Below are 10,214 nucleotides of genomic sequence, written 5' to 3'. Positions count from 1 at the left end.
CAATATTAAACACACTGAGAAAGTAAGGCTGGAGCCGCCTATTAAAAAAATTGCATGTAACACCCAGTACTAAATATCCATAATCTTATTTTCAGAGACTCTGAAAACTAAATCTTTGATTAATGACATGGAAAAGAGTCTCCTGCTTTAAAATAGCCCTGCGCCCCAAAAATTCTTCACCCGCCACTGGTCACACCCTACACAATAGTCATTTCATACCAAATTATCCATGACAAGTCAATCTGAATTTTCAATTCTGTAAATTTTTATACATGACATTATTTTAACTTTTTTTTCAATTAAATCTAATATGCAACAAACTATTCTTCTTAATATTTTTTATAAATAACTTAACTATAATTACTACATTTTGTCGTCTGAAAGACTGTATACACTAAACTCTTGTAAATGTAAACCTTGTAAACCCTGATTTAGTCAAAAATGAGTTTTTAAATAACTTTTACAATTTTTAACAAACATGGTAAAATTTTATCGTTGTTACTAGTTTCTCAATTAATTCTACTAGAGGTCACTCCATACGGAAGATGCTACTAGAGGTCACTTCATATATATAATGCTAGAAGAGGTCACGTAAAATGTTGATTTAGGCAAACATAATGCAAAATGGTTGACAAAACCATTGAACAAATTTGTTATATTCAAAAAGCATATTTATTATGTTCATTTGTAAATAAAATTTATACACATGTATAACCGTTGGTTGGCTTGCCCACACATTATACTCAATAAGGCGGAAACATATAAAAGAAACCATTTTTCAATTTACGAAGCTTTTCTTTTTTTTTATATTAATGTTAGATTGTTTTTTTTTGGTTGGGGTGGGGGAGATGAAGTTGAGTGCGGTAAGGGGTCACGGAACTGTATATAAGATATTAACTATACAAAACTATAAACTTTTATAAATAATCCCAGAGTTTTTTCCAGTTTTTGTCGGACAAACTATCTCTTCTCATTTCCTGGCTATTAATGTCTACAGCTAAACGCCTTCTACTAAAGAACCACAAATCAACGTACTTTAAAAGATCTTTTAAAACTTGTTATTAGTAATCCTACTTAACTTAATGTAGAAAGACATTGAAACTGCTTTGGTCATTATTGAAGCCCTGGTTGATGTAATGATCAGATTCATTTGTGAAAATCCTCATTCGCATTTACTTAAAGAAATGGGAAATGAGCGTGTACCAAATGAACTAAATTTTTAGGATATGTTTTTTTTACTAGTTATTCACGGAATCCATGAATCATTTCTCTTTTATTTAATTTTAGTCTTATTGACAGATTTCTTCTTTCAGTTTCTTTAAATTTCACCAAAGTGTTAATTTTGTCTGGCCATTGTTTTTGGTCTAAGATGCGAGTCAATTGAGCTAATTCAACCTCTTTGTCAGCAAGCAACCTTTTTTCAATTGACTCTTTTAGTTTTATGTAAAAGGCGTTCGGATCAATAGCCGAATCATTTTGGGAATTTTCTTTGTGGAGTAAAACTCCATGAAAATAGAGATTCTGTACAGTTACTGAAGCAAATTTGTAATAAAGACAACCATTTCTTTTACTTTGTTCGAATACTTGTACAAGTGATTTGCTTTGTACAGATCAATGTTGCGGTCTTAGAGGTCTTGCTGTCTTAGAGGTCCAAACTAAATTCCAACAATACTTGGAAAGCATCAAAAATCAATCCAAGATCCATTAAAAACTCAGTAAATGTAATATTCCTATTAAAGCTTTTATAAGTGGATTTTTTATTTTTTGTACCTTGTAGGATCAACCTACAAAATGTTTTTTCAAAGTGATTCATCAGCGTTTCATAATTTTCCCATAACGAAAAACTGAACAAAAACTAGATGACACCCATCGTGTATTTAAAGTTCCATTAAATCCAAAAATAAATTAATTGGTGAATTCATTACACTGTCTTTTACACAGCACCGAATGTACATTACCATTGTTGATTTTTAGCTTGAAGTGGTTGACTCATCAACCATTAACAAAGTCTTACTCATCCATTTTATAACTTGAGCAATAATTTTATTCCTTGTTTCGTTCCTATATATGTTTGTATTTCAAATTATTTACCCATTTCAATTCCGTTAAATTCTTGAAGATCGATTATTCCATTTCAAAGTTATTAAAGGACTGATTTCTTTTTGCAACTTTGAATGCAGTTCGAAAAATGTTTGCTGTTGTAATTTTTAAACGCGATAAAGACTTTGAAGTATTATTTGAAAGTGTCTCTTTTTTAGCTTTTTTTTTTTTTAAATTTAAGGTGCCCCAAGAAGTCCTTAAGGTCTTATCACAGACCACCGCGAAAGAGCATTTGAAAGGAAGTTCAAACCTCCTTTTTTACTTTTTTACAGAGACTATTAGTTACCTAAATGATTTTGAAAGCTTTTTACTAGATTTTGCCGAACCACAAGTAAACTTGAGAATGGAACACTTAAAAATCTTAATGAATGCCATAAACAACATCCATAAAAGAAAAAAAAGAGCAGATACGGAAAGTATTTACGAAGAAGTATCGAAACATTTTGAAAATCGGCTTGAAAAATTACATGTAAGTGAGTTTCTTAATTTACTTGTATCAAAAAACCTTTTAAGTTGCTCAATAAAAAATGGTAAGGAGTCGTATAAAGTACTTATAGTTCCTGAAACAAAATTAAAACCTGATCTTTTATAATTAATCACAAAAAAGTTAAAACCTTAGAATCTGAAATTAAAATTTTGAATTACGAATTAAAAAACTTAAAAAGCAGTGAAATTAGTCTTTCAATTTTAAAAGATGAAAATTTATTTCTAAAAGAGGAGTTATCGGAAGAGGAGTATCGGAGTTCAGGAAAATTATTGCCGTTTTAATCGATAAGCTAGAAGTTAAATCAACCGTGACTGATTTAAAATCAACTCAAAACTTAAACTTTTTAAACGATTTTGATTTTAATAGCCCATTAAACCAAAACTCAATTAATTCACCAAAAGCTGAAACCATTAATGCCTTCCGGCAACAAGAATGTAGTATTAAAATTATTGATAGTAAAAGTAAAGTGATTAGAGACCGTTTAAATAATGACTTAGCAGATGTTCGCCGTCAATTAAACATTAAATATTTAAATTTTAAAAAATATAATATTTCTGAGCTAGCTGTATCCTCAAACTCAAACAATAATAAAACAATGCGTAATTCAATAAATAATTTTGAAAATGTAACAAATCAACTCGTCTCAGTCAGAAAAAATTATCAGTCAAACTTTTTAAAGTATAAAATCTTTTATCAAATGGTGTTGTTTCGACTTCAAGTTCCCTTTGTATAAAAGCAGTTGGAAATGTAAAAAATACAAAAAATCAAATAAAAAAAGTAAACAGTGTCAATAAAATAATCAATCCTCGTAATAACCAAACAGATGAATATAAATGGCCAGTAGGAACGACGCTAATATGTGGAGACTCTACTTTGATGGGGATAAGCGGAAAAAAAATGCATAAGCTTGGAAAAGTAAAAGTAAGAGTATTTAGTGGTGCTACCATTGAAGACATGCATTATAACCTAGTTCCACTTTTGAAAAAAGAACCTTCAAATATTATCCTGCATGTCGGAACAAATAAATGTACAAATGATTCGTCTGAATCTGCTTTGGCAAAATTAAAAGATCTTGTTTCCTTCATTTCAAAATCTAACCCTTCATGTTCAATAATTTTATCTACACCAATTCGTCGTTTCGATAATGCTAAAGCTCAATTAACGTCGCTACACTTAGCCAAGAAATTAAAACTAACTTAATTTAATATTATTGATAACTCTAATTTGTCTAATGAACACCTTGGGCTACGTGGTCTTCACCTAAACACACGAGGATCAGGTAGACTTGCCAAGAACTTTATTGCATATCTAAAGTCTATTTGATAGACATTCCCCTATAGATTCTTATCACCAATCTACCTTACCAAGTACTATTGAAGAAGTTAATCTAAATTCTGATTTGGATAATCTAAGGGCCAAATATCCCAAAAAAATCAGTTTAGCATTTTTAAATATTAATTCAATTCGTAATAAATTTTCAGATATTGTTACCTATATAAATAAAACTGTTGATATACTTATATTAGGTGAAACCAAGTTAGATGACTCCTTTCCAATAAATCAATTTTTATATCCAGGTTATAAAATGCCTTATCGGCTTGATATCTCTCAGCATAGTGGAGGTCTACTTGTATACATAAATGAAAACATCATTTCTAAAAGATTAGCTAAAAAGGATTTCCCCAGAGACATTCAAATTATCACTTTTGAAATTAAATTAAGAATGCGGAAATGGCTCATAATAGCCACATATAAACCCCCAAATCAGAACTGTGACTATTTCTTTAATCACCTTAAAGGAGTGCTTGACTTTTATTTGCAATCATATCTTGATTTTATTCTAATAGGAGACTTTAATATACAACCTTCAGAAAAAAAAATGAAGGAATTCCTTCAACTTTATCAATGTATTAATTTAATTAAACAACCAACTTGTTTTAAATCGGTCAATAACCCTTCCTGTATAGACCTTATCCTTACTAACAGAAAGCTGAGAATCCAACATTCAAATACTTTTAGTACGGGTGTGAGTGATCATCACCATTTAATATACACCATGATAAGATCCACTTTTTGTAAGTTACCTCCTAAAAAACTTATTTATAGATCGTTCAAAAATTTCTCAAGTGAGATTTTTGCAAAAATACTCCGTTTCAACTTAAAATCTTGTTATGATATTAGTACTTTTAATGAGATATTCAGCAATTTGCTTAATATTCATGCCCCTTTTAAATCAAAAATCCTAAGAGGTAACAATAAACTCTTTATAACTAAAGACTTACGAAAAGCAATTATGCTCCGCTCTTCATTATATAAAAAGTTTTTAGTTGATAAATCAGATTTTTCAGCTCTAATGTACAAAAAACAAAGAAATTTGGTAGTTAAGCTTAACCGAAAAAATAAGAAGAAGTACTTTGAGCAAATCAATACACTTTCGACTTTAATTACCTCTCTCTGGAAGCTAACTAAGTCTTTCTTTTCGGACAAGTCTACAAATTCTAACGAGCGTATCACTTTGACTGAAAATGGCAACATTATCTCAGACAGTTCTTTGTTGACTAATATTTTTAATAAATATTTCAAAATGTTGCATTGCCATCAAGTATGGCCGACCATATTAAATGGTCTTTTTCTCCTTGCACTTTAGACCCAGTTGAGTCAGCTATAAAAAAGTATGTTGACCATCCTAGTATAAGAAACATTAAAAATAAATTCAAAATGAATGCACAAAATTTCAAGTTTCATTGTATTACACCTGATGATATTACAAAAATTATAGGGTCTATGAATGAAAAAAAAAAAAAAAAGTGGTGAAATACCAACTTTTATGTTAAAATCTTACTTAATATACTTTAGGGATAGTCTTACAGATTGTATCAATAATAGCATCTTAGATGGAGCATTCCCGTCATTTCTAAAAATGGCGGATGTTTTACCGTGTCTTAAAAAAAAATGACCTAACAGATAAGGCTAACTATCGCCCTATAAGTATCCTACCCGCTCTCTCCAAAGTTTTTGAAATGATCGTTTATGAACAGATTTTGTTATTTATGGAGCCAAAATTTGACAAACTCTTGTGTGGTTTTCGTAGAGGTTATAGTAATCAGCATACACTTTTTTTTTTACTTAATAAGTGGCATGAATGCATTAACAATGAAGGTATTGTTGGAACATTATTAATGGATCTATCTAAAGCGTATAATTTCATTCCGCATGACCTACTTATTGCTAAATTAGAGGCGTATGGTTTCTCTAAAGAAAGTCTTAAATTTCTTATATCGTATATTAGTGGTCGTAAACAAAGGGTTAGGATAGGACCTTCTGTTTCTAATTGGATTGATATTTTGTCGGGAGTGCCTCAAGGTTCCATTCTTGGCCCCATCCTCTTTAATATCTTTATAAATGATATACTCTACTTTATTAAAGATACTGAATTGTGCAACTTTGCAGATGATAATACGCTGTATGCCTGTGATTACAGCTTAGAAAAGGTTATTTTTCGATTGCAAAAAAAAGTAACTAATACCATTGCCTGGTTTAAGTTTAACTCGATGGTTGCCAACCCTGATAAATTCCAATTACTTTTAGTTGGTTTAAAAAACACAAAAAATCAATACCTAAAAATAGGTAATATAACTGTTTTTGCCTCTGATAGGGTGAAACTACTTGATGTTACAATTGATAAGAATCTAAATTTTGGAGAACACATTAAATACTTATGCAGTAAAGCTAATGGTAAATGTTTTGCTCTTTCACGCATAAGAAGTTTTTTATCCCGTAATAAAGCTACATTGTTGTTTAACGCCTTCATAATGTCAAATTTTTCTTATTGTCCCCTAATATGGATGTTTTGTTCTAAATACTATGACAATCTTATAAATAAAGTTCATAAAAAAGCTTTTTGTATTGTCCATAAAAGGTTTGACTTATCTCTTGGTGAATTGTTAAGTTTTGATAATAGTCCGAGGATCCACTTAAGAAATTTGCGCTTTCTTATGATAGAAGTTTTTAAATCAATTAATTGTCTAAATCCACAATTTATGAAGGATTTATTCAATACAAAAAACCTTCCTTTTAAACTTCGTTGTAGCAAAAAAATGATTCTACCTTCAAATGGCTCCAAATATAAGGATACATGTTGTACTATATTTAGAGCCATCTCGTTATGGAACACTCTAAATAACAAGACCATGTCCTCTAAAAGTTCTGAGGTGTTCAAAAAACATATTAAAAATTGGTATGCAAAAAATTGTTATTTTAAAATCTGTCGTTTTTAATTACTATTTTTATTTATCCTGACATTATAATACAATATTTACTCATTTTTCTGTAATGAAACGGTTGTAATTTGAATTTGAATTTGAATATTTTTAATGTTATTTTTAACGATTTTCATGTGAGTGTGTATTGTCTATAATTATTAAATGTGTTGATTTTAATTAGTTTGTTCTTGTTAAAACTATTGTAACCATCAACAAAAAATAAAGTTTTTAAATTAAATTTTAAAAAAATTTAGTTTATTTAATGCACATCGCAAAAAACTAAAAAATTATACGACCGCGTATTGCTCAAGACATCTTTAAAGGTTAATCAAAGACAAAATCAATATTAATAAACTCATTCAAAAAAGTTAATCTGTTTAAAAAAATGTTGTTATGGGGCGTATTTTTGTTTTAAATTCCCTTTCGGTTAGTAATTTTTCAGATTATAGTTGAAAAATCCTCTTCAGATTAAAGTTGTAAAAACCTTCCTTTATTGAAATTTATTTAAAAAAGAAAACAATAAAAAATTTTATACTTGACCTTAAATTTTACGAGGAATATAATTTTAAAGTTATTTTTTGAATATTTTTGCCAATATTTTGCAAGTGAAAGTAACTACTATATTTTACCTAAAAACCAGTTGGATATTAAGTTTTTAGTGATGGTTTTTCCTTTACAAAAATGGAGTATTAAATTATAAAAGGTTTTCGCAACGAATGTGAAACCATTACTAAAAGCACGCGATTTTTTAAATTAATTGCATATTTATTATTCGGAAGGTTTAAGACTCAACGCCGTTAATGCATGTTCTGGAAAATACACGAATTTTGCGTTTTTATAAAAAGGTTATGTTTGACTGCATTTTTTTAGCCCAAATAATTAATTTTTTTTAATTTTTTTTTTTCCCCGAGCGCTTTAATTTGTCTAAAATCAAATAAAGTTAACTTTTTTTTAAATTACTAAAGTTTAGATATAAAATTTTGCTTTATAGTTGATGAACCATATTTTGGTATAAAATGGTGCTGCTCTCAATGAAGATAAAACATTAAATTTAGAAAACAACTTTTTCAAACAAGTTTTAAGTTATATGTTTAATTTCTAACCAGTCATATGTCTGCAAACATATTAAAGGTCGAAAAAAATTAGTTATTTCAAGTTTAAAATCTGTTTTTTCCATTTTATATGAAAGTTTTTATTAATTTGAGTGTGAAGAACACACAAATTGACATACGACCAGTTAGACTTTTAAAGTTAAACCTTTTAATGTTTATTTAAAAGTCTAAGCTCAAAATTTAAACATTACTGTGATATGAACCACCCCTATTTTATAATGCCATAAAACTATTTTACTAAAATTCCGGTCTTTAAATTACCTTAGATTAATGTAAACATGTAAAATAGCGGGCAGAATATAAATTTACTTAACCAAATTTAGAATACAAGTAAACAACAGATTTATAATAAAATTTACTCAATTTTTTGTTATGTCAGAGCTGTCTATTGCTGATCCTTTAACTTGCGGTTTCTCTAAAGTTGCAGTATATATAGCTTTAACTGAAAAACATAGAATCAAACATTTAGTAAATGAAAATTATAAAGTTTTTAGATCAAGAGTGCTAAATCATCAATACAAAATTTATATTGAAAAAAATCCTACATTTCACTTTAGTTATGAACAAATAAAAAAAAAAGGCCCGGTTATTGTTAAACATTTAAAAAACATTTCAAAATTGTCTTTGAAAGATATTTTGCTTACCTTTTCCAAAGAAAGATTTATTAATTTAGGAAGCTCAAAAATGCTTCATAGCCTTTTTAACTGTCAAGAATGCATAGCTAACAAAAGATTAAAATTAGTGTTAGAAAAATTTCCTGTCAAATGTAAAAGGTTCAAATATAAAGCAGAAAAAAGAGGAATGTATAGGCAGAAAAAACTTTCAATCGCAACTCATAAAGCACTGAACAAACTAGATCAGGATTTTAATAAAACATTTTCCACCACATTCACAAAGGCTATGAAAATCAATATACCTAATCCACAAAATAAAAAAAACAAACTCAGATATGATGCAAATAAAATAAAAAATGATATTGAAAATCAATGGAAAGAAACCTCAACAGATAGGTATTTATATACGAAAGCTCAGCAGATAAGTATTTATAAACACCTGAGTATTTAGATCTATACATACTAAATATTGTTTGTACATACTGTATATACTACACAAGTGTGTGTGTGCTTGCTGCGCTAGAGAGAGAGAGAGAGGGAGAATGTACTCTCTCTCTCTCACTTTGTTTTACATATATAATATATGTATATAACACAAAGTATAATAAAAAATTAACTTTTTTAGGGCATTTGGTGTTCCTGTATCATTAAGCAATAGAGATAAGCTCCGCCTAACCCATAGTTTTGAAACACAAAAAAATGCGAAAAAAAGAAGAATATTAGAACTATCAGCTATAAAAAATGTAAGTCAAGTGCAAACAAATGAGTTGGTTAAAATAAGAATAGTTTATCTTCAAAACAGATTTGAGTTAAGTCAATATTTATAATTACAATGCGTCATTATGTTAAATTTAGGACTGGCATAAGTCATTAGTTCATCCAGTGACCCCTGGGTGAAGTAGTATGTAGGGATTTTTCTACATAAACCAAATAAAGAATCTAATAAAACCTAATAAATATCAAATAGAGGAAAATTTAACTTACACCATTATAGTTCTTACCAGCTCAAACGATCATTAATTATAAATGATGTTTGCATTTTTTATAATTTGGACAATATCACTAATTAAATGCAACAGATAGCCTTGGTATTATAATTTCAAGTTGTATATTTCAATATATATATATATATATATATATATATATATATATATATATATATATATATATATATATATTCATACACACATACTTTAAAACTCTATTCACATCTAGAAGGAACCTACGAGATGTGGAAACACTCACAGGGCTCGTTTAACAATCCATATGACAAATGTGTTCTAAGTACAGAGAAGTACTAGCCATTCCTTATGTAGTTATGTTATATACCTTCTAGCATACTACAGAGAAGGATTAAGGATTGAAAGGTGCATATAGTGAGGCTTATACAAAGTTTTTTTTTTCTACCACTAATTTAGGGAGAGAAAAAAGCAAAAAACCCTGTTGGTTCTATTGAGAAATATTCTTGGAAACAAGTTGAGTGTTTGGATGAAATTTCATCCTACCCTAATGGTTTTAAAATAAACTTTTCTGAACTAGCACGTAAATTTTCTGTGACAAACAAAAAAGGTAATAGTTTTAAATGTCTGCGATATAGTATATTTACAAAAATAATAAACTAATAATAAATGTATTATGC

Source organism: Hydra vulgaris, chromosome 08, assembly GCF_038396675.1.
Source record: "Hydra vulgaris chromosome 08, alternate assembly HydraT2T_AEP".
NCBI lineage: Eukaryota > Metazoa > Cnidaria > Hydrozoa > Anthoathecata > Hydridae > Hydra > Hydra vulgaris.
This window is presented reverse-complemented; position numbering follows the sequence as displayed.